General features: G+C 36.0%; 1 non-coding gene across 1 annotated transcript; it reads left to right on the top strand.

The window, feature by feature from the left end:
- The first annotated feature begins 24,308 nt into the window (after nt 1-24,308).
- Nucleotides 24,309-24,414, top strand: LOC111766803 (U6 spliceosomal RNA). Its single transcript, XR_002798768.1, has one exon. It is a non-coding gene; the product is annotated as a U6 spliceosomal RNA (small nuclear RNA).
- Nucleotides 24,415-25,247: the final 833 nt, after the last annotated feature.

A 25,247-nucleotide genomic window follows, 5' to 3' on the forward strand; every position in this document is an offset into this window, starting at 1 on the left:
TAAGTTTATTAGTTTACAAAGATTGCAATACCTCATCAATAAAATGGGCACACAAAATGACTTAGTATTTTAAATAACTTTAGGCTATATACTGCAGCTCTTCATAATATTGAACCAACAAGTAGCAGAGTCAGCCCAACAAAATTCTGATGCTCTAGCGGAAATTACTATTTACAAGCCTTAAGTGGCACAGCCTTGCTTTTCTTTAACTAAAAAAGTATACAATACAAACCAATTAAGAGTATATTTGTAGGAAACAGTTCAAATCTTCACATAGCCAGAAAAAAAAGTTCAATTTATTTTTTTGGCTTTATTTTTTTAATATTACATTAAAAAAAATGAGGTCCCCACATACCTCCCACCCCCCTCACCCCACTCCTCCCTCCATCATCATGAGACATTCATTACATTTGGTGAATACATCTCTGGACACCGCTGCACCTCGTGGTCACTGGTCCACATCATACCCCACACTCTCCCACATTCCACCCAGTGGGCCATTGGAGGACATACAATGTCCGGTAACTTCCTGCAGCATCACCCAGGACAACTCCAAGTCCCGAAAACACCTCCACATCTCATCTCAAAAAAGTTCAATTTATGCACAGGTTTCCTGTCATTATCTTGACAATATCTTAAAATGGTTTTAGATTTAGACCTAAAAAAGCGACTGTGATTTAGAAGACTTTAAACTTTCTAAGCCAATATTAAACAATGATTAAACTTTCATTGGCACTAAACGAAGCATTATATTGCAGGTCCTTGTAATCCACAGGCTCAATATAGGAAAATTACCCAAAATGGGTCACAACTTTCCTAACTTGATGCTGACTTGCCTGCTTAGGAGGTTTTACTTTTCACAAGAGAGAGATGGTAAGGGGTAGCCAGTATGTGAGTTTATCAGGAAAAATACAGTCAAGGCCCACTGCTCAGTCCAAGGTACCTAAAGATGAGGAAAATGAAAAGGCTCTTACTTATACTGGAAGTTGGTTGACATATTATCCACGAAAACATCTATTAGTTAACGTCTTTGGTAAGTTTCTATAGGGGCATTCAAATCTTGTGTCTGAATGTTGAAAAGATTTTCTTTAAAGCAACATTGGCTTTTTTTCTCTCCCTCTTTTATATTTTTGGGTCTGGCAGATCCTTGAGGTACAAGCAGGATTAATGTCCTAGGTTTCAGCCTTGAAAGCAGCAGTTTCTGGCTTCTCACTGGAAATTAACAAGAGACTTAAGAAGGTAGAGAGTCATTATTTTTTTCTTTGTTTTCTTAGCATGGGTGTTTTGTCTGTTTGTTGTTGTTTTCTTTTTTTGCCCTTCCCCCTTTCTTTCCTTCCTTTATTTTCTTCTTGTTCTAAGTCTGGCAGACAAAAACGTGGAAGAACTAGATTTCCAGAATGACCACAAAAAATATCCAGTTCTCAACAAAAAATTATAATGCATACAAGAAAACAGGAAAATATGGCCCAGTCATAGAAAAATAAGTAATTCAGTGGAAAATATTCTGGAGGAAGCAGTCTCTGGAATTACTAATCAAAGATCTTGGAAAAAATTACATAAATAGGATCAATGAAGCAAAGGAAAATAAAAACAAGAACTAAAGGAAATCAGGAAAACAATATATTAAAATGATAATGTCAATAATTAGGTACAAATCATGAAGTAGAACCAACTGAAATTCTAGAGTTCAAATATACAATAACTGAAGTGAAATTTTTAATACCTATATTAAAGAACAGATTGGAGGAGGTAGAAAAGGGATCTGTGAACTTGCAGACAAAATAATTGAAACTGTCTAGGTTGAGGAGCAGAAAGAAAAAAAGAATGAAAAAAAAAAAAAAGAACAGAGCCCAAGGAGCCTGTGGAAAACTATTAAGTATAGTAAAATGAGTCCTAGAAGGAGAAGAAAGACATAAAGTGTCAGAAAATTATTTTTAAAATATTTTGAGAAATAATGGCAGAAAACTGCCCAAATCTGAAGAAAGATGTGAATATACAAACCCCAGATGCTAAATGAATGCCGAGCAGGTTGAACACATTTGAAGTGCTAAAAGGAAAACAAAGACTATAACGCAATAATGATATATCTGGCAAGTTATAATTCAAAAATAAGGGAGAAATGGAGAGATTTGAAAAAAAATACACTGAGGATGTTTATTACCACTAGTCCTGCTAAAGGGAATCCTCCATATTGAAAGAAAGGACATTAGATAGTATCTTGTTCCTGGATGAAGAAATAAAGACCTCTGGTATAAGTAAAAATATGAGTAAATATATATGCCAAAATTATTTAATTTTTCATTTATAATGCTTTCTTTTACTCCTTATAAACCAAAAAATTCAAATGCAAAATAATGCAAAAAATAAAGCCCGAGTTTTTGTTACTGGGCACACAATGCATAAAGATATAATTTGTGACATGAACAACGTAAAAGGAGGGGATGAAGGGATATAGTAACTGCATGTATAGGCTGTTGAAGTTGAGTTGGAATCAATGAAAACTAAGTTGTATGCTAAATGCAAACCCTATGACAGCCACAAAGAAAAATTTAAAATAGCTACTCAAAGGAAAAGATACATTACTCAAAATGGATCATTATAAAAGGTCATCTAAACAAAGAAGAATCCAGTAATAGAAGAAAGGGCAGGGGGAATATAATACTACCAAAAACAGTTAGCAAAATGGCAGAAGTAAATCTTGCCTTCCAATTAATTTCCCTAAATATAAATGGATTAAAGTCTCCAATCAAAAGGCAGAGATTGGCAGAATGCAAAAAGAAACAAGACCTAACTATATCCTTTTCCAAGAGACTCATCTTAAATCCACAAATACAAATAGATTGAAAGTTAAAAGATAGAAAAAGTATTCCACATAAGTAGTAATCTAAGGAGAAGAAGGTAGCTATAATAATATCAGGCAAAATAAACTTCAAATCAAACATAGTTATAAAAGACAAAGAAGGACATTACATACTGATAAAAATGTCAATTCAGCAAGGAGATTTACCAGTTATAAGCATATATGCACCTAAGAGCAGAGCATCAAAATAATGAAGCAAATATTGAAAAAAATTGAAGGAAGAAATAGTTCTACAACAATAGTTGGAGATTTGTATACACCACTTTCAACACTGGATTGAATATATAAACAGAAGATCAATAAGGAAACAGAGGACCTGAACAACCCATAAACTAACTAGATCTAACCCACATATATAGAACATTTCCTCAATAATGATAGAATACACATTATTTTCAAGTGCACATGGATCATTCTCAATGATTGATCATATGCTAGGGCACAAGAAAGTCTAAATTACTTTGAAAATATTTGAGTCATAAAAATTAACTACTCTGACAACAATGGAATGAAGCTAAATATCAAAAACAGAAGGAAATCTTGAAAATTTATAAATATGTGGAAATTTAGTGCCACAATTAAATAGCCATGGGTTAAAGAAGAAATTATAAGAAAAATTAGAAAATACTTAGAAGAAAATAAAAACAAAGACAAAATATACCATAAATTTTGGGATGCAGTGAGCAAAGACTACTCAGAGTGAAATTTATAGCTATGAATCCTGTATTTAAAAAGATTTCAAGTTAATAACCTAACTTAACATCATGAGGAACTAAGAGAACAAGAGCAAAGGAAATCCAATTATAGCAGGCAAAAAGAAATAATTAAGAGTAGAGCAGAGATAAATTAAACAGAGATTAGAAAAACAACTGAGAGAATCCACAAAACAAAAAGATGGTTCTTTGAAAAAAAATCAATAAAATGACAACATTTAGCTAGACTTACAAATCATAAAAATAGAAAATATGCAAATCACTAAAATCAGAAAGGAAAATGATGATATCACTACTGGTCTTACAAAAATAAAGAGGACTATAAGAGAATATTATGAACAATTGTATGCCAACAATCTAGATAATCTAGAAGAAATGGAAAAATTCCTAGAAATATATCAGTTACCCCAAATTACTTAAGAATAAAAGGGAACGATCTACAAACCTATACGAAGGACAGAGATTGAATCAGTAATCTAAAACCATCCACCACAGAAAAGTCCAGAACCATATGGCTTCACAGGTGAATTCTACTAAACATTTAAAGGAGAATCAATATCAATATCCAAGAAGATGGAATACTTCATAATTCAGTCTATAAGGCTAGCATTACTCTGATACCAAAGCCTGGTAAAGACATCACAAGGAAAGAAAATTACAGACCAATTTCCCTTATAAACAGAGAAGCAAAAATCATTAACGACATACTAGCCAACTGAATCCCATGGTGTATTATAAAGATATACATTATGACCAGGTGGGGTTCATTCCCAGAGTGCAAGAGTGGCTCAACATATTAAAATCAACCAATATAATACACTACCTAAATAGAATGAAAGAAACAAAAATACGTAATTATCTCAATAGATGCTGAAATGGCATTCAACAAAATCTGGAGCCCTTTCTTAATAAAAATATAAAGAAAGGTAGGAATAGAAGGGAAATTTCTCAACACGATAAAGTCCATTTATAAAAAACTTACAGCTAACATCATACTCAATGGTGAAAAATAAAAGTTTTCTCTCTAATATCAGGAATGTGACAAGGATGCCTGCTTTCACCACTGCTATTCAATATTGTATTAGAAGTTCTTTCCAGAGAGGCAGAGCAAGATGGCATCTGATAAGTACATCTCTCCTACAAAGGACCGGCTGTGTGATGAGGGAGTCCTGCTGGAACTGGCTGTTTCAGGGATCTGCAGGGCAGGAGGACTGGACATTGATCTGGAGAGACTGCAGCAAAATTGGTGATTGCTCAAGGTAAAATTGTGGGTTTCTAACACTGAACTCGGAAGCTGTGGGAAGATAAATCCCTTTCTCCTAGGGCCAAGAACTGCAGTGTTCACTGAGAACTGCCAGTTGTGGGGGAGAAGTTTCTAAGCCCCATGTTCCCCAAATGCATGAACCCCAAACCTGTGTTTCCTGAACCCCCACAGCCCACGTTTCACAGACCTACATATCCCGAGTCCACATTCTCCCAGGTCTCTGTTACCTGAGCCCAGCACTCCTGGAAATCCAGCATTGCCCTACCCCTCCAATCTCGGACTAATTCTGGGAGTGAGAGGGTTTAGGTGGGAGGCGCAGAGGAGCCCAAGGAGTGCAGGTTAAATTTTCTGGTCCCCTTTTTTATTGACTTTGGAGGAGCATATCAGCTGACATGGGGAGCCTAGGAAGAGAGAGGAAGTGAATCTACTGGGAGAGCACAATTTATCTAAATGTCCTGGGATAGGAAACTTGGTCTGGGAGAAGGTGGAGTCAGAAAATTAACTAGCCACCCTGTAGCACTTCTGAGGGACAGGGACAGTAGGACATGCTCTATAGGCTTCCAATAGCATATTTAGGGTTACTGGCAAGGGGTGGGTGCTCTCTCAGGAAATTAAGAGACATTATTTTCTGAGGTGAGATGGTTCACCAGTAACCCATTTGAATTTCCTACAGGAGCCCTCATGCAGCCTTCCTGCTACTTGGGAGAGAGGGAAGTGAAGAAGGGAGAAATGGGGAAGACTAGACTCTTAAGAAGTTTATTCAATTGCAAAGAGGATTCCTTGCCTGAAAACTTGTCTGGTCTTTTTTTGTTGGTTTGTTTTCCTGTTTTTCCTTCCTCTTTATCCACCCCACCACTGCTCCCTTTGTTTTTCCTTTCTCTTTTTCTTGCTTGCTTTTTTTTCTTCTCTTTTTCTTTTTCTTTTTTTTTCTTTCTTTTTTTATATTAGGAGCTGCAGGCAACATTTCATATTTGCTGTGCTTCCTCACCTCAATTTCCTCTTTTCTGTGTGTATGATTTTAGCTATCAATGCTATCCCCTTTCCTTTACATCATTCTCTCCTCCATCATTTATTGTTTCTCTTACATTCTACCTCTCTTTGTTTAGCCCCTAATATTTCTGAAATTTTATCTCTAATTCCTCTCATCTGTTTTCTATCATTTATTCACTCTTTATATTACTGTCCTTTCTTTTCTTTTTCCCTCTCTCCTGACCACACTGGCCTTTTAATTCATACTATATACCTCCCCATATTCAATTTACTATCTCATTATAGGTACTCCACTTTTTTATAACTATACATAGTTTACATGAGTTCAATATCCATTCTCCTAGATCTCACATGGTTCTTCTGCTAACATTCACTATAAAATACTATTATATTTTTCTTTTCTTACCCCTTTTGCTTTCTCTGGACCTAGTATTTTCCTTCAAGGGAATATAGCAAACAACAAGGAAATAAAATAAGAATAACAAAATGATAAAGAGAAGACTTAACATGCACATAAAAACAACAACTGATTAAAACCCAAGACTAGACAAAGAAGATAATCAACAGAATAAACCCAACAAGATAAAATGATGACCACACAGCAACAAAAAACTACAGACCATACCAATAATCAGGAAAACATGGCCCAATCCTATGCACAAACTAAAAATCAGGAAGAGAAGTAGAACATTGAACAAGTAATTGAAGCTCTCAAAACATCTATCATGGACCAATTCAATGACGTGAAGGAAGAGATTAAGCATATTAAGAAAACACTTGGAGAACATACAAAAGAAATTGTGATCATGCACAAAAAGATAACAGATATGATGGGGATCAATAGCACAATCCAAGAAATCAAAAATACACCCTCAGCAAATAACAGCAGATTTGAAGAGGCAGAGGAAAGAATTAGTGATGTGGAAGAAAATATATCTGAAATCACACAGATAGTAGAATTAATTGATAAAGATAGAAAATATCCAGCAGGGACTTAGGGACCTGAATGACAGCACAAAATGCACAAACATATGCATTATAGGCATCCCAGGAGAAGAGAAAGGAAAAGGAACAGAAGGGGTTTTGGAGGAAATAATGGCTGAAAACTTCCCAAATCTATTGAGGGAGATGGATGTACATGTCCAGGAAGCACAACACACCTCAAACAGGATAAATCCCAACAGGTCTACCCCAAGATATATACTTGTCAAATTATCCAATGTGCAAGACCAAGAGAAATATTAAAAGCAGCAAGAGAAAAGAGAACCATCACATACAAGGGAGGGTCTATAAGATTAAGTGCTGATCTCATCTGAAACCATGGAGCAAGAAGGCAGTGGTACAACGTAATCAAGGCACTAAAAGCAAAGAATTTCCAACTAAGAATACTCTGTTCAGCAAAGCTTGCATTCAAAAATTATGGAGAGTTCAAAATATTCACAGATAAACAGAAACTAAGAGAGTATGCCAACAAGAAACCTGCTCTTCAAGAAATACATAAAGGAATTCTGCAGGAGGAAAGAAAGAAAAAGGAGAGACAGAGTTGGAGGAGAGTGTAAGAACAACTAAAACTACAAAAAGAGGAAAAAAATCAAATAACATATGATAAACACAAATCCAAATAAAATATGGCTACTATAAGTAATTTCTTGAAAGTAATAACACTGAATGTCAATGGATTAAGCACACCTGTTAAAAGAAACAGATTGGAAGATTGTATAAGGAAATATGACCCAACTATATGATGGTTGCAAGAAACACATCTTAGGTGCAGGAATTAAAGGAGATTGAAAGTGAATGGGTGGAAAACAACCTTACAGGCAAACAGTAACCAAAAAAGTGCAGTTGTAGTTATATTAATATTGGACAAAATAGACTTTAAATGCAACACTGTTGTAAGAGACAAAGATGGACACTACATATTAGTGAAAGGGATAATCTTTCAACAAAAAAGAACAATCATAAACTTTTATGCCACTAACAAGGGTGCATCCAAATATGTGAGGCAAACACTAGAGAACTAAGTGAAGGAAGAGGTGCCTCTACAAATATAGTTTGGGACTTTAACAAACCATTCTATCTAACATACATAACTATCACCATTGGACAGAACATCGTAAAAGAGAATCATAAAGAAACAAAGACTTTGAACAATATATTAGAGGATCTGAACCTAATAAATATATAGAGAACATTACACCAAAACACAGCAGGATATACATTTTTCTCTAGTGCATATGGATCATTCTATCAAGATAGACCACAGGCTAGGCCACAAAGAAAGTATTGATAAATTTAGAAACATTGAAATCATACAAAATAATACCTCTGACCACAGTGAAATGAAGCTGGAAATCTGCAAGGGCCAGAGACCCAGATTTGGCACCAAGAAATGGAAGCTAAACAACACAATCTTAGAAAAACAGTGGATCAAGGAGGAAATCTCAAAAGAAATCAATAACTACCTTGAAACTAATGAAAATGATAACACAACATATCCAAACTTTTGGGATGCAGCAAAAGCTGTATTGAGAGGGAAATTCATAGCCATAAATTCACACATCAAAAAAAGAAGAACTAAAATTGAAGAACTAACTGAACAATTGGAGGAATTAGTTAAAAAAAAAACCACTAAATCCAAAGAAAGAAGAAAGAAGGAAATAACAAAGATCAGAGCAGAACTAAATGAAATAGAAAATAGAAAGGAACTTGAAAAAATAAACAAAACAAAGATCTGGTTCTTTGAGAATATCAATAAAATTGACAACTCCTTAGCTAGACTAACAAAGAAAAAAAGAGAGAAGATGCAAATACACAAAATGAGAAATGAGAAGGGTAAGATCAACACTGACCCCACTGAAATAAAGACTATCATAAAAGGATACTTTGAAAGACTATATTCCAACAAGAAAGACAATTTAGAGGAAATGGACAAATTCCTAGACACACATAAGCAGCCTACATTGACAAAAAAAAACTGATGATCTCAACAAACCAACCACAAGTAAAAAGATAGAATCAGTCACTAAAAACCTCCCAACAAAGAAAACCCTGAGCCAGACAGCTTCACAGTGAATTCTACCAAACACTGCAGAAAGAATTAACACCAATCTTGCTTAAACTCCTTCAAAAATTGAAATAAAAGGAACATTGCTTACCTCATTCTATGATGCCAACATTACCCTAATACCAAAGCCAAACAAAGACACCACAAGAAAGGGAAATTACAGACCAATCTCTCTAATGAACCTAGATGCCCAAATCCTCAACAAAATACTTGATGATCATATTCAACAACACATTGAACAAATTATACAACACAACCAAGTGGATTTCATTCCTGGTATGCAAGGATGGTTCAACATAAGAAAATCAATTAATGTAATACACCACATAAACAGATTGAAGGGAAAAAACGACATGATTATATCTACAGATGCAGAAAAAACATTTGGCAAAATACATCACCATTTCCTGATAAAAACACTGCAAACGATAGGAATAGAAGGAAACTTTCTGAACATGATAAAAGGTATGTATGAAAAAGCCACAGCTAACATCATTTACAATGGTGAAATCCTAAAATCTTTCCCTCTGAGATCAGGAACAAGACAAGGATGCCCAATATCACCCCTTCTATTTACCACTGTTAGAAGTATTGCTTGAGCAATGAAGCAAGAACCAGATATAAAAGGGATCCAAATAGGAAAGGAAGAAGTCAAAATTTCTCTATTTGCAGATGACATGATCCTATACATAAAAAGCCCTGAGAAGTTTACAACAAAGCTTCTAGAACTAATAAATGAGTTCAGTAAAGTCACAGGGTATAATATAAATGCACAAAAATCAGTAGCATTTCTGTACACTAATGATGAGCAATCTGAGGAGGAAATCAAGAAACAAATACCATTTCCAATAGTAAATTTTAAAAGAAACAAATACCTAGGAATAAATTTACCAAAGATGTAAAAGTCTTATACACAGAAAACTACACAAAACTGTTCAAGGAAATCAAAGAAGACCTAAATAAGTGTAAGAATATTCCCTGTTCATGGATAGGAAGACTAAATATTATTAAGATGTCTATCCTACCAAAATTGATCTACAGGTTCAATGCAATCCAAATAAAAATCAACCAAGCATTTTTTAATGAACTAGAGAACTAACTATGAAATTTATTTGGAAAGGAAAGAGACCCTGAATAGCCAAAGAAATACTGAAAAGTAAAAATGAACCTGGAGGAATCACACTACCAGACTTCAAAACATACTACAAAGCTATAGTAGTGAAAAGAGCATGGTATTGCCACAAGGGTAGACACACTGACCAATGGAACTGAATTGAGAGTTCTGATATAGATCCTCATATATACAGTCATCTGATAATTCTACAAGACCACCAAGCCCACTCAACTAGGAGAGAATGGCCTCTTTAACAAATGGTGCCTATAGAATTGGATATCCATAAACAAAAGAAGGGAAAAGCTGTCTCAGAGAGCTAAATACTGGAAGATAGGCTTAAAGGAATTTGGGGGAGAGGGGAAGATTTTGAGCTACATGGGTGAAGTCTATGATAAGCTGGAAGTAAATTTTTGTACAGGGAATTGATAGAATGGAAGCATAAGGATAACTTTGGGTGGGGTTTTGTGGGCTTGAGGAGGGCTAGGGTTTGGAGGATGGGTCAGATGACCCAAGAAATTGGGAGAATTGGTGGAGGGAACAGTTGAATATGGGAGAATGTCAGGTATATGGTTGAAACTATACTGTTGAGAAAACCCTTTAGAAAATATAATAAGAAAGGATCTCCTGTTTAAGGTGCTTAAGGGGGGCGGGGGACATCTGGTACAGGGGCAAGCTTCTAGGGGGTATGTGAGTGCTCATTTTGTCATAGTGTGTTATATCATTGGGTGGAGACCCACAAAATGAGTGTGAAGGTGTACCCACATCCCTGGGAGATCTGATGTTCCCAAAGAGAGGGAATTGTGTCTTCTTGAGAGAATCACTGGCTTCCAATTAGTTAGGGCAGTCTAGTATGTCAAGCCCTCAGCATTATTGCAGTATCTGTAAATCTGGTCCCTCAAGTAGTGAAGATTGATTGTCATGGTTGCCCTGAGGGGAGGGAGAGAGAGATATAGCATAGATGAAAGCAGGGCAACTGGGGGACAATGGAAGTGCTCCACAAGATCATGCAATGATGGATATAGGACATGGTAACTTACAACTGAAGTGTATAAAAGTCTGTAAACTAAAGTATAAACCATAATGTAAAACATAAAGAAACTAAAAATTTAGAAATTTGTACAGTCTACAATAATGTAAACCAAAATGGAACCATGTTTGATAGCTATGCTTCAAAATCTGTACATCAGCTGCAGCAAATATAACATGAACATGCTGGGGAAAGGGGTAAAAGTTTGATGTTGGATATCTGCAAGTCCCCTATATTGTGTATGTGAATTACTGTGATTTAAAACTTTTTGAATACAAAATTAAAAACTAGAAAAAAAGAAAGGATGTAGACACTGAGGAAGAAATGAAAGAAAGTGCCTTGCCACTGTACATACAGGGCAACACCTATTACAGTGATGAAAGCCAAAGCATTAGAAACAAAGATTTATAATATTTTTCATTTTATTAATACACCAATTTATTTTTACTTTTTAATTTTAGTATTACTGAATGATTATTTATTATATTTCTAAACTTTAAAACCCTCAATTTCCTATTAATTAAATTTGGCAATATATTAGGATTCATTGTTGAAGAAGTTTTGGACCACAGAGAGATTCAAATATGACAGGGGAGGAACTCTGATGTGGGGTGTTATTGATGGGGAGCAAATGGGTGGCGGGGAGTTCTCCTGGGCATGTATATGGGAGACATAAATGTGTTATGATATATGTTGGGTACTTTTTTTGGTAGTTACAGTTACAAATGTCAACTGAGGGAGTGCTGAATTCCTACCCAGGGGAGCTCTGACACATTTCCCAATGGAACAACAATAATCCCCCAAGTGCAATGGGAAAGATCAACAAGGAAGCATGGTCCAATAATGACCCCATTGATATTGACGACTATACTTAGGAGCCTGTGTTTCTGAAATTTCAACTAGGCCTAGAGCTGCAGGTTGCCTAAGTGTTACCTGCTGACAGCCTCCATGTTGCTAAAATGTGGCCACTCTCTAAGCCAAACAGCATATAAATGCATTACCTTCCCCTCAGTGTGGGACATGACTCCTGGGAATGAGCATTTCTGCACCAAGGGATTACTACCATCCACTAACTGGTGAAGCAACTAGAAAGAGACCTCGAATAAAAGGGTCAACTCAGACCAGCAGAATATCTCGACCTACATGTTGGATCAAGTGTTAAAAACTGCTTTTTTACCTTGAATAAGAGGGGAAATGGCAAAAACAAATGAGTTTATATGGCTAAGAGTCTTCCAAAATGATCCAGGAGGTCATCAGAGGGGTCACACTTATGCACACCTCAACAGGACCACAGAAAAAGCCAAACTAAATACAACCCTAGATACTGGTTCTCCTGAAGGCTAAGGAGATCCACAGAGTATATGGTCATAACAGATCGATTTGAAGTTCTGAACCATGTCAGAGGGTCCTACTTTGGAATTTGTGCTCCTGAGTGTGATGGAGCTGGACTCAGATGTGACTTTTCTACACATGCCTTTTCTGACACTTTTACTAAGCCTGTGGCTGGCACTAGGGATGGTGCATACTTAGGAGACTTGAATCTCTGTACTGCCCATATGCCAGCTGGGGCCTGAGCCTCAGCAGAGTGGTGACTCCTACTCTCTGGTTTGTTGGTTTTACCCAGGCCAGCTAACAGGGAGATGAAGACGGTCAACCACCACACCAGGGAAACAAGAGTGCCTATAACTACAAGCAGAGGAATTGCATCCATCATCCATGTAGAATCTAAGCCCCCTCTTAACCTAGAGGTGGAGAGGACATCACCATCCCAGGGTCCACAGAACGGAGGAATAAAAACTGGTCTAGAGTGGACTTACTGATACTCTACTATAAAACTATTGTGACTAGTAATAGAAGAAATTTTAGCACTGAGGTGGAGAAATTGGCCACAGTAGTTGCTGAGGATAGGGAAAGGGAAAAAGAGATGTGATGTGGGAGCATTTGGGGGATTTTGAGTTGTCCTAAATGATATTGTAGGGTCAGAAGCTGGACTTTCTATATCCTGCCATAACCCACTGAATGTACTGGGGGAGAGTGTGAACTACAGGGTGAACTATTATCTGTGTAGTGCAGCAGTGCCCCAAAATGTGTTCACCAAGTGCAATGAGTGTGCCACAATGATGGGGAGGTTGTTGGTGTGGGAGGAATGGGGAGGGGGGTGGGGGGGTATACGGGAACCTCATATTTTTTAATGTAATTTTTTGTGAGGTATATATCTTCAAAATGTACAATTTGCAAAAATGATGAGGTAGGGGGGAATGGGTTATATGGGAACCTCTTAGGTTTTTTGTTTTTATTTTTATGTTCTTCAAGGTAACTTTCCTTGTGATCTATTAACTTTAATGGAAAAATATTATTAAAAAAAGTTGTTTCCAGAGCAATTAAACAAGAAAAAGAAATAATGCATATACAAATTGGAAAGGAAAAAGTAAAGCTACCTCTTTGCTGACAATATGATCTTATATAGAGAAAACAAAAATGAGTCAAGAAAACCACTAGACTATTAGACCTAGTAAATAAATTCAGCAAAATGATAAGATATGAGATCAACTTGGACCTATACACTAGAAATGGACAACCCAAACAAGAAATTAAGATGACTATTTCATTTACAATAGCATCTAAAATAATAAACTATCTAGGAATATTAAACAAGGATACAAAACACCTTTATACTGAAAACTACAAAATATTGCTGAAAGAAGTTAAAGAATATCTAAATAAACACATAGATGGCAGAAATGGAAAAACCCATCCTCAGCTATATATGCAAATTGCAAGAGACCCTGAATAGCAAAAACAATCTTGAAAAAGAACAGGGTTGGCAGACTCACACTTCCCAATTGCAAATTGCATTACAAAGTGACAGTAATCAAAACAGTGTGTTACTGCACAAAAATAGACAAATAAATCAGTGGAACATAATTAAAAGTCCAGAAATAGACCTACACATATATGGCCAATTGATTTTTGACAAGGGTGCTAAGTATATGCACTGGGGAAAGAATATTCTCTTCAACAAATGGTGTTGAGAAAACTGGATATTCACATGTGGATGAATGAAATTACACCCCTTCCTCACACAGTATACAAAATCAACTCCAAAAGAGAAAACTGAATATTCACATGTAGATGAAGGAAATTACACCCCTACACACACTATCCAAAAATCAACTCCAAAGGGATCAAAGGGCTAAGAATAAGAGGTAAAACTGTTAAAATGTTAGATAATATAGGAACAGATCTTCATGACCTAGGATTTGGCAATGGATTCTTAGATGTGACCAAAAAAATGAACAGAAAAAGAAACAATAGATAAATTGGATGAAAATTATAAACTTTCATGCATTGAATGAAATTATCAAGAAAGGGAAAAAGAATGGCATCAATGATATGGTTCTATAAGGTCTCCTTGAGAAACCCTCCACAGAGATTTGTCAGAGAAAAGGACAAATTTCACTTTCTTAGAATCCTGGAGGAGAGTAGACTAGAGGACTCCACAATTGCTGAGTCCAAGATACAGAAAAATCTCAGGAGGGGGATTCCATTCCATATGCCAGTCAGTTCCATTCTTCTCCTCACTCAGTCCTGCACAGTGCAAGTCACAAAGAGGCAGCATAGCCTGGGCCTATCCCACAGCAAACTGAGACTAGAGAAATCACTAAAGTAATGAGATAGAACTCTAAGCATATCCAGGCACAGGGACCTAAGTTGGGAGAGACCTAAGGCAGAAGAAAAGTCACTGAGGAGAAGTGCTGTGCCAAAAGGGCCCCCAGGGAGAGAAAAGGGAGAAAGAGAGCGATCACAATTAACAGGCTGATAAGAACTTTGTGCCCTTACGAATCCAGCTTCAGTCAGAGGGTACCTAACAGCAGTATGGACTTTTCTGAAGTGCCCCACATTTCTGACTTGACCCCATCTGGCTCCTCAGGGTGGGATGCCCTAATGGGGAAGAAACCATAAGCAAAAATGTGTCACAGGGAAAAAAAAAAAAAGGAAGGGGTGTTCAATTGAACTGCTGTAAGATAAAAGAATTTCCAGAACTGAAAAGTGTAAGGAAAACATAGCACTGACTGAAGGAGGACATTTAAACAAATTATAGGAGCTTGAAAGAAAAGTCTGCACAAAAACAAACACAACAGATCAAGATTCCCAGAGTAGGAAAAAAACAAAACAAAACAGGGGAAAGGAAGGTCTCTCCTGGAGGTGAAACAATTGCACAAAATGTGCAGTTAAAAATTGAACTGCATATCCAAAGCAAGAATCAGATGAAGTACAGCTGAGAAAATCTGAAGAGTTATAAACAGGCTATTCTAAAGATCTAGAATAAGTCAGAACAAGTGTCAAGGAAGAAACTTAACACAACGTCAATCAACAATAAAACCTTAGATGACAGGAAGAGATGGACTTCTGAGTTAACACATCAAGATAAACAGATGTCTAGATATGAACAAAAAAATTACAAATCATATAAAAAACAGGAAGACGTGGCCCAGGAAAGGGAAAAAACTAAAACTTCACAGGAGAGTCACATTGGAAGAAATAATCAAAGATGTTCACACAAATCTCTTAAATCAATTCAAGGAGAAGGAAAATAGGCATAAAGAGATAGATAATATTAGGAAGACAATGTACGTGTGTAAAGAAGAATTTGAAAGTATGAAAATCACAAAACAAATCATGGGGATATTATGGGAGGAGTGGGGTGAGGGGGGTGGGGAGTATATGGGGACCTCATATTTTTAATGTAATATTAAAAAAATAAAGACAAAAAAATTAATACTGCCAAAAAATAAACTAGAGGCATACAACAGCAAATTTGAACAGGCAGAAGAAATAATCAGTGATCTAAAAGACAGGAAAATTGAAAAGATACAATCAGAAGAACAGACAGAAAACAAATGGAAAAATTGAGCAGTGTCTTAATGAATTGAGTGACAAAATGAACATATGTGTCATGAATGTCCCAGAAGAAGAGAAAGGAAAGGGACAGAAAGAATATTTGAGGAAATAATGGCCAAAAATTTCCCAAATCTTATGAAAGACAAAAATATACATGTCCAAGAAGTGCAACATGCTTGAAACAGTATATACCTTATTAGACTTACTTGAAGGCTCATACTAATCACAATCTCAAATGCCAAAGATAAAGACAGAATTCTGAAAGCAGCAAAAGAGCATTGATTGGGCACTATATTAGTTAACTAGAAGGGGTGCTGATGCAAAGTACCAGAACTATGTAGGGTTTATTAAGGGGATTTATTTGGGTTAGAAGCTTACAAGGCTCTAAAGAGTCCAAATCAAAGAACCATAAGAGGTACTTTCTCACTCACCTGTGAAGCAAGATAATGGGCAATGTCTGCAAGGGTTCAGCCTTCATTCTTCCTCTTAAGGCTCTGTGGGCCCAGCTTCTTTCAATCTCATCTGTAGGCTGGCATAAAGCTTATGTCTCTACCTCAGGCTCGAGGTTCTTTCTGAGTTCAGCTGCTCTGTTCTCTTTGCAAGATCAGCTGTAGATTATCAGACTCATCTCTCTTCCTGGGGCTTCTGCCATGTCTAATGAGCTGTCTCTCTTTCTCTGTGTTCTTCTCTGTGTGTCTACTTCCATGTGAAAGTCTGTTTTATCAGCCCAAAGGGGCTGGGACTTAACATGGAGTCATACTCTAATGACATGTTAGAATCAAAGACCTAATCTTAGCATAATTTAATCAGACATCTCAGCTGAATCTAATACAATTAAAGGGTTATCAAGCACAGAAGAACAAACTGTTTACAAACAAAATCAAATATCTCTTTTTGGAATTCATAAATAATATCAAACTGCCACAGTCACATACAAGGAATCCTCAATTAGGTTAAGTGCCAATTTTCCATCAGAATCCACAGAGGTGAGAAGGCAGTAGATAATACATTTAAGGTGCTGAAAGCAAAAAACAGCCAGCCAAAAATTCTTTATCCAGCAAAAGTGTCCTTCAACAATGAGGGCAAGGGAAATTCTGGGAAGATGGTGTAGGAGTAGGCAAACAAGTTCAACTTTTTCACCAAAACAATGGAGGAAGGGCCAAAAGTTATCTGAGGGAACTGTTTTGGGTGTCAGCAGACCAGGACAGTGCTATATCACTCCCAGGAGAGTGAGAGACAGAGCGAACACCAGGAACAACAAACATAACTTACCAAACCCTGTGGTGGCCAAGAAGGGCTGCCCTCCCCCATCCCAAAAGTTAAGCTGGGGCAAAACCACTGGCTCACTGCAGCTGACTGAGAGGGAACAGGCATCTTCCTCCCTGAAGCTGTTACAAGGAAAGTGGGGTGGTGGGTCAGGGAGTTTCTCTTCAGTGAATTTGGCCAGAAGAGCCTGCTTTAAATTTAAATTTTGGCTTGGGCCAGACCAAAACACATGAAAGCAATGATTAGAAGAAAGACTCCATGGAAAGGTGAGCAGGTGTGCACCATCCCCTGGTCAGTCTGGAAGCTTCATGGAGAAAAACTACTTTTAAAGGTCTCTCTTAACCAAGGCTCCTGGGGGAAAAATATCTATGCCTCTTAGTGAGTCCCTGGCCCAATATTAACAGCATAAGCTGGGAAATCTAAAATTTTGGAATAAGTTAGACCAAATGTCAAAGAAGAGCAATAAAAAAAAAAGAAACATTGGAAAGAGAGGGAAATTGGTCATCACAGCAATTCTCCAACATATTTAGATGTCTAGACATAAGCAAAAAAATTAAAAGCCATACCAGGAAAAAAACAAAATGTCCCAAGACTTCAGGAAGACATAAATATCAGTATCCAAGAAGGACAATGCACCCCAAACTGAACAAATCTGAATAGACATACACCAAGACACCTACTATTCAGAATGACAAATATCAGAGATAAAGAGAGGATTATGAAAGCAGCAATTGAAAAACAAAGCATCACATACAAGAGAACATTAATAAGACTGAACGCCAACCTCTCATTGGAAACCATGGAGACAAGAATAATGTAGTTAAGATACTGAAAGAGAAAAACTTGCAGTCAAGAATTGTGAATCTGGCAAAACTTTCCTTCAGAAATAAGGGTGAATTCAGTCTTCACAGACAAATGAAACTGATAGAAAATGTTACCAAAAGACCAGAATTACAAGAGATTCTAAAGGGAGTATTGCAGTCTAAAAAGAAAAACAGGGGCAAGGGACTTTAAGAAGGCTGTAGAAATGATTATTAAGAAGCATAAATTAAGCAGTATAAAGACAGACAATAGTATGATATAACAACAGAAAGTCAAAAGTGAAAATGGATGAAGTATGTAAAGACTTTACAGTAATAAATTAAGTGTAAATGGCTTGAACTCTGCAATCAAAAGGCATTGACTGATAGAATGTATTTTTTAAAATCAACCATCTACATGTTCTACAAGAGACTCAGCTCAGACATAAGGATACAATCCAGTTAAAAACGAAAGGTTGGAAAAAGATTTTCCATGCAAATTGTAGCTTCAAAAGAGCTGGAGTAATGATACTGATATCAAACAAAATAGATTTTAAATGCAAAACTGTTATGAGGGGTGAAGAAGTCATTATATATCAATAAAAGGGAACTCACAAAGAAGAAATAACTATATTAAATATGTATTCACCTAAAATGAGTGCCCAAAGACACATGAGGTACACACCAGCAAAACAAAGAGAACAATAGATTTCTCTACAATAATAGTTGGAGACTTCAATATGCCACTCTCAATATTAGATAGAAGATCTGGACAGAGAATAAAGAAACAGAGAGCTTGAATAATATGATAAATGAACTAGACCTAACAGACACCTATAAAGCATTGTACCCCAAAACAGTAGTTGATACATTCTTTTCAAGTGCTTACGGATCCTTCTCCAGGATAGACCATATGGTGGGTCACAAAACACGACTCCATAAATTTAAACAGATTGCAATCATACAAAACACATTCTCTGATCATAGTGGAATGGAGCTGGAAATCAATAGTGGAAGGAAAAAGGGAAAATTCATAAATATATGGAGATTAAATGACACTCTAATAATAAGTGGGTCAAAGAAGAAAGTGGAAGAGAATTCAGAAAATGTCTTGGCTGAATGAAATAGAAAACACAACATATCAAAACCTATGGGATGCCACAAAGGCAATGTAGAGAGGGAAATTTTTAGTCATAAATGCTTACATTTAAAAAGGAAAAAGCTAAAATTGAGGATCTAACTGCACATCTGAAGGACCTAGAAAAAGAACTCATAACTAATCCCAAACCTTACTGAAGGAAAGAAATGGTAAAGTCAGAGCAAATAAATGAAATCAAGAACAAAAATAATAGCATCAACAAAACCAGAAGTTGATTTTGACAAGATTAACAAAATTGACAAACCCTTAGCTAGACTGAGAAAGAAAAAAGAGAGAAATGCAAGTTTAAAAAATCAGAAATGGGAAGGGGGACATTACCTCTGATCCCACAGAAATAAGAGAGATCATAAGAGGACACTATGAAGAACTATATGACAAAACAACTATACAATGTTGAGTAGATGGACAGATTTCTAGAACACAAACCACCTGAAATGATTAGAAGAAATGAAGACCTCAGCAAACCAATCACAACGGAAGAGATTGAAACAGTCATCAAAAACCTCCCAAAGATGAAAAGCCTGGGACCAGGTGGTTTCACAGATGAATTCTAACCATCATTCAAAGACAATCTAATTCCAATCTTGCTCAGGCTCTTCCAAAAAATTGAACAGGAAAGAATGTTACCAAGCTCATTAATTGAAACCAACATAACCCTAATACCAAAACCAGATAAAGATACTACAAGAAAAAATTACAGACCAGTATCTCTAATGAATTTAGATGTGAAAATCCACAACAAAATACTTGCAAACAGAATCTAAAAGCACATTAAAAGTATTATACACCACAATTAGATGGACTTTATCCCAGGTATGGGAAGGTGGTTCAACACAAAAAAAATCAATTAGTGTAATAAACCACATTTATAAACTGAAGAAGAAAAAGTCACCTGATCCTCAGTTGATGCAGAAAAGGCATTTGACAAAATATAGCACAATTTCTTGATTAAAAAAAAAAAAACTCCAAAAGATAGGAATAGAAGAATGCTTTCTTAGTATGGTAAAGATCATATAAGAAAAACCTACAGGTAGCATTGAGATCAGGAACAAGAAAAAGGAGGCCCAGTGTCACCATTGTTATTCAATATTGTGCTAGAATTTCTAGCTAGTGCAATTAGGCTAGATAAAGAAATGAAAAGCACCCAAATAAGAAAGGAAGAAGTAAAACTTGCACTATTCACTGGTGATATGATCCTATATCTAGAAATTCCTTTAAAAATCCACAGCAAAACTTCTGAAACTAATAGACAAGTTCAGCAAAGTGGTGAGATGTAAGATTAGTAAGCAAAAATCAATAGCATTTCTATACATTACTGATGTGCAATCTGAGTAGGAAATGGAAATTAAAATTCCATTTAGAAAAGCAAATAAAGCAATAAAAAATTTAGGAATAATCCTAACCGAGGACATAAAGGTCCTGTTTTGAGAAAACAACAAAACATTGCTAAAAGAAACCAAAGAAGACAAATAAATGGAAGACATTCCACATTCATGGATTGGAAGATTAAATATTGTTAAGATGTCAATTGCACCCAAAATGATTTAGAGATTCAGTGTAATTCTGATAAAAATCCCAAGAACCTGTTTGCAGAAATGGAAAAGTTTATTATCAAATTTATTTGGAAGGGTCAGTCACCTCAAATAGCCAAAAAAATCTTTAAAAAGAAAAACAAAGTTGAAGGATTCTCACTTTCTGACATATTACTTAGCTACAGTACAAAAAATAGCATGGTACTGTCAAAAAGACAAATTGACCAATGGAACAAAATTAGAGAACTTAGAAATAGGCCCTCACATCTTCCATCAAGTGATTTTTTACAAGGCTGTCAAGCCCTCTCAGCCGGGCCAGAAGAGTCTATTCAACAAATGGTGTGGGGAGAACTGGACAGCCATACCCGAAAGAAAGAAATTCCCTATCTCACACTTCAATAAAAAATTAACTCAAAATGGATCCAGGAACTAGATGTAAAAGCAACAACCCTAAAATTCCTAGAAGAAAACATAGGAAAACATCTTCAACATCTTGTGGTAGGTGGTAGTTTCTTAAACCTTACACCCAGAGCACAAGCAACAAAAGAAAAAAGGGATAATGGGACCCCCTCAAAATTAAACACTTTTGTACCACAAAGGACTTTGTCAAAAGGATGTAAAGGCAGCTGATGCAATGGGAGAAAATATTTGGTAATCACAAATCTGGTAAGATTTTAAAATCCATGATATACGAAGAGATAAATCAACTCAACAACTAAAAAACAATCTACCGTATTACAAAACGGCAAAAGACAACTGTCCGGAGCAGAAATACAAATGGCGAAAAAACACATGATAAAATGTTCAACATCACTAGTGTATAGGGAATGCAAATCAAAACTACGATGAGATATCATTTCCCACCTATTAGACTGGCCACTAGTAAGAAGTCAGAAAACTAAATTTTGGAGAGGTTGTAGAGAGATAGGGATAGTTATTCACAGTTGGTCAGAACATAGAATTTTACAGTCACTGTGGAGGACTGTATGGCATGTGACCTAGCAATATCTTTACTAGGTATATACCCAGAAGACCTGAGAGCAGTGATATGAATAGACATGTGCACAACGATGTTCATAGTGGTGTTATGCACATTGTCAAAAGTTGGAAACACACCTGGTGTCCACCAACTGATGAATGGATAAACACATTATGGTGTATACACATGATCAAATATTATGCAGCAGGAATAACAAATTAAATCATTATGCATATGACAACATGGATGAACCTGGCCCACATTATGTTGAGTGAAGCAAGGCAGACACAAAGGACAAATACTGTATGATTGTGCTATTATGAATGAAATATATAAACTCATGAAGTTAATAATTAGAATATAGGTCAACAGAAAATAGAATGAAGGTAGAGAATGGAAAGCTGAGGTTTAATCTGTGCAGAACTTGCAAAAATACTGGTTGTAAATCTTTGCAAATTAATAGAAATGGGGAAAGCACATCATAGTGTTTTATCTAGCAGAGCTATTCTATAGGAATGACAGTAGTTGTAAAGGTAAGTCTAAGGTCTGGTATATTCCTAGATGGAAAGTCCCAAAATGCACATGGTACTGTATATATGAAACTCCATGTAAAATAGTATATTGCACTTATAAGACTTTTTACAAAATATAAGTACCAATATACATGGGGAAAGCACATCATAGTGTTGTATCTAGCAGAGCTATTCTATAGGAATGACAGTAGTTGTAAAGATAAGTCTAAGGTCTGGTATATTCCTAGATGGAAAGTCCCAAAATGCACATGGTACTGTATATATGAAACTCCATGTAAAATATGTATATTGCACTTATAAGACTTTTTACAAAATATAAGTACCAATATACTAGAGTGAAGTAAACAGAACAGCAGTCATTTACGGCAGGGGAAGCATGGGGAGTTTGAGACGTGGTGAATTTTGTTTTTTGTTTTTGAGGGTTTTTGTTTTATTATTATTGTTACTGGAATAATGAAAATACCCAAAAATGATTGAAGTGATGAATGCACAGCTATGTGATTATACCAAATACCATTGATTGTATACTTTAGATGTTTTTATGCTTCCTTAATATGCATCAATAATATTGATTTGTTTAAAAAAAAAACTAGGGCAAGTTTAATATATTAACAAATAAACAGAAACTGAGATAATTCATTAATGAAATTCTGGACTCCACAAGAATTACTAAAGGGAGTTCTGCAGATTGAAAGGTAGTGAGAGGAGAGTGCCTTTGGAGAGTATGAGAAATGAAGATCTTCAGTAAAGATAAATAAAAGTGTAAATGCAAAACCCAATAGTTACTATATCCTCAATATACAGCTCTACTCTTTAAGTCATATAAGAATCAGAATACAATTGAAGAAAGAAAATAATATTTCCTGATAAAGGACTGGCAAAATATAAAGTGAGGCAAAAAGGACATAAAATGGTGAGACAGAGAGATATGGGAGCAGAGAACATGCATTCTATTTAAGATAAATTGGTAACTTCAAATTAGTAGGTTATATATGTAAATTTTATAATACAAACCCTTGGGTAACCACAAAAAGTATATTTTAAAATTATGAAGAAATAGAAATGAGATAGGGATCGGACAGATACATCACAAAAATCAACTATTCAGAAAAGGAGGTTGCAATAAAGGTAAAGAAAGACCAAAACAAAGAAAGATATGAGATATAAAAACCAAAGAACAAAATGACTGGGTTAAGTACTGCCATTACATGAATAACACAGAATGTTAATGGATTAAACTCCCCAATCAAAAGACACAGGTTGGCAGAATGAATAAAAAAGCATGTTTCAAATCTATGTTATCTACAAGAGACTCACCTTAGACCCCAAAACACAAATAGGTTGAAAGTGAAAGGACAGAAAAAGATATTCCATGCAAGAGCATTGGGTAGTTGTACTAATATAGGTCAAAATGGACTTTAAGTCAAAAGCTGTTATGAGACAAAGAAGGACACTGTATATTAATAAAAAGGGCAATCCAACAAGAAGAAATAAAAATCATAAATATTTATCCACCAATCTATGATGCCCCAAGATACCTGAGGCAAACACTGGCAAAACCAAAGGGAGAAATAAACACCTCGACAATAATAGCTCAATATGCTACTCTCAACAATACATAGAATATCCAGACAGAAGATCAATAAGGAAACAGGGCACTTGAATAATATGATAAATGAACAAGCCCTAACATGCATATGCAAAACACTATACCCCAAAAGCAAGTTATACATTCTTCTCAAGTGTTCATGGATCATTCTTCAGAATAGACCACATGTTGGGTCACAAAACTCTTCTAAATAATTTAGAAAGACCAAAATCTATGAAGCATCCTCTCTGACCCTAATGGAATGAAGTGGGAAATAAAAAACTGGCAGAGAATGGGAAAATCCATGAATATATAGAAGGTAAATAACACTCTCTTAAACATCCAAAGGGTCAAAGAAGAAATTGCAAAGGAAATTGATAAATACTTGAAGACAAATGAAAAATAAAAATACAACGTATCAAGACGCAGGAACTGCAGTGAAGGCAGTGCTTAGACGGAAATTTATAGAATAAATGCTCATATTTAAAAAGAAGAGACAAAGTTCTAAGACCTAGTGGTCTTTTCAGCAGCACACAAATTAAACTGAAACAACACAGAAAAGGTTAGCATGGCCTTTACGCAAGGATGACATGAAAATACAGGAAGCAGTCCATATTTTTCAGTTGTATTCAGGAAAATAAAATGTACTGCTAAAAGAAATCAATGAAGACTTAAATAAATGGAAGAACATTCCATGTTCATGGATGGGAAGATCTAATATCAATGAGATGTCAACTCTACCGAAATTGATAATCAGAGTCAATGCAATCTCAATAAAAATCCCAACAGCCTTTGTTAAAGAAAGGGAAAACCCAGTTATCAAATTTATTTGGAAGGGAAGGGACCTGAATAACTAAAAACACCTTAAAAAGGAAGAAGGAAGTTGGAAGATTCTCAGTTTCAGACTTTATATTACCAGTTCCAGGAAAATGGCATCAATGTAGGTAGGAACTACTAAGCTCTTTCACAAAAAATGACAGAGAAGTGGCAAAATCTTACCTGAGTGGCTGTTTTGGGAATCCACAGTACAGGAGGCTGAAGGACATCATTCTGGAAGGAGCTGGACAAAGAGATAAAGAGCTCTAGGGAGAACTGTGAGTTATTCACCTCTGTGGCTGGATATGGTGGGCAGATAAGCCTCAATGGATCCCCTGGTTTTTACCAGCCAGCTGATTTGGAGGAAGAATTCCCTGGGAAGAAGAAGGTCTGGTGAATGGTGGAAAATGGTTTCCTTTCTGTGGGTTTGTCCACCTGAGGCCCCTCTGAATCTTAGGGAGAATACCAGCCAGCACTGAGGTGGCCCTGGGAAGAGGGGAGGAGGAAACCTGCTCAGGCAGGCTGTCACACCCAAACAGCCTATGAGAGTGGAACTTGTTCATGAAGTGGACAGAAGCAGGCACCTAACTATCCTGGACCCTGAAAACTGTTAGAAGTCCAACTCCCCTAAGGGAAA

The sequence above is a fragment of the Dasypus novemcinctus genome, chromosome 11 (genome assembly GCF_030445035.2).
Source record: "Dasypus novemcinctus isolate mDasNov1 chromosome 11, mDasNov1.1.hap2, whole genome shotgun sequence".
Classification (NCBI taxonomy): domain Eukaryota; kingdom Metazoa; phylum Chordata; class Mammalia; order Cingulata; family Dasypodidae; genus Dasypus; species Dasypus novemcinctus.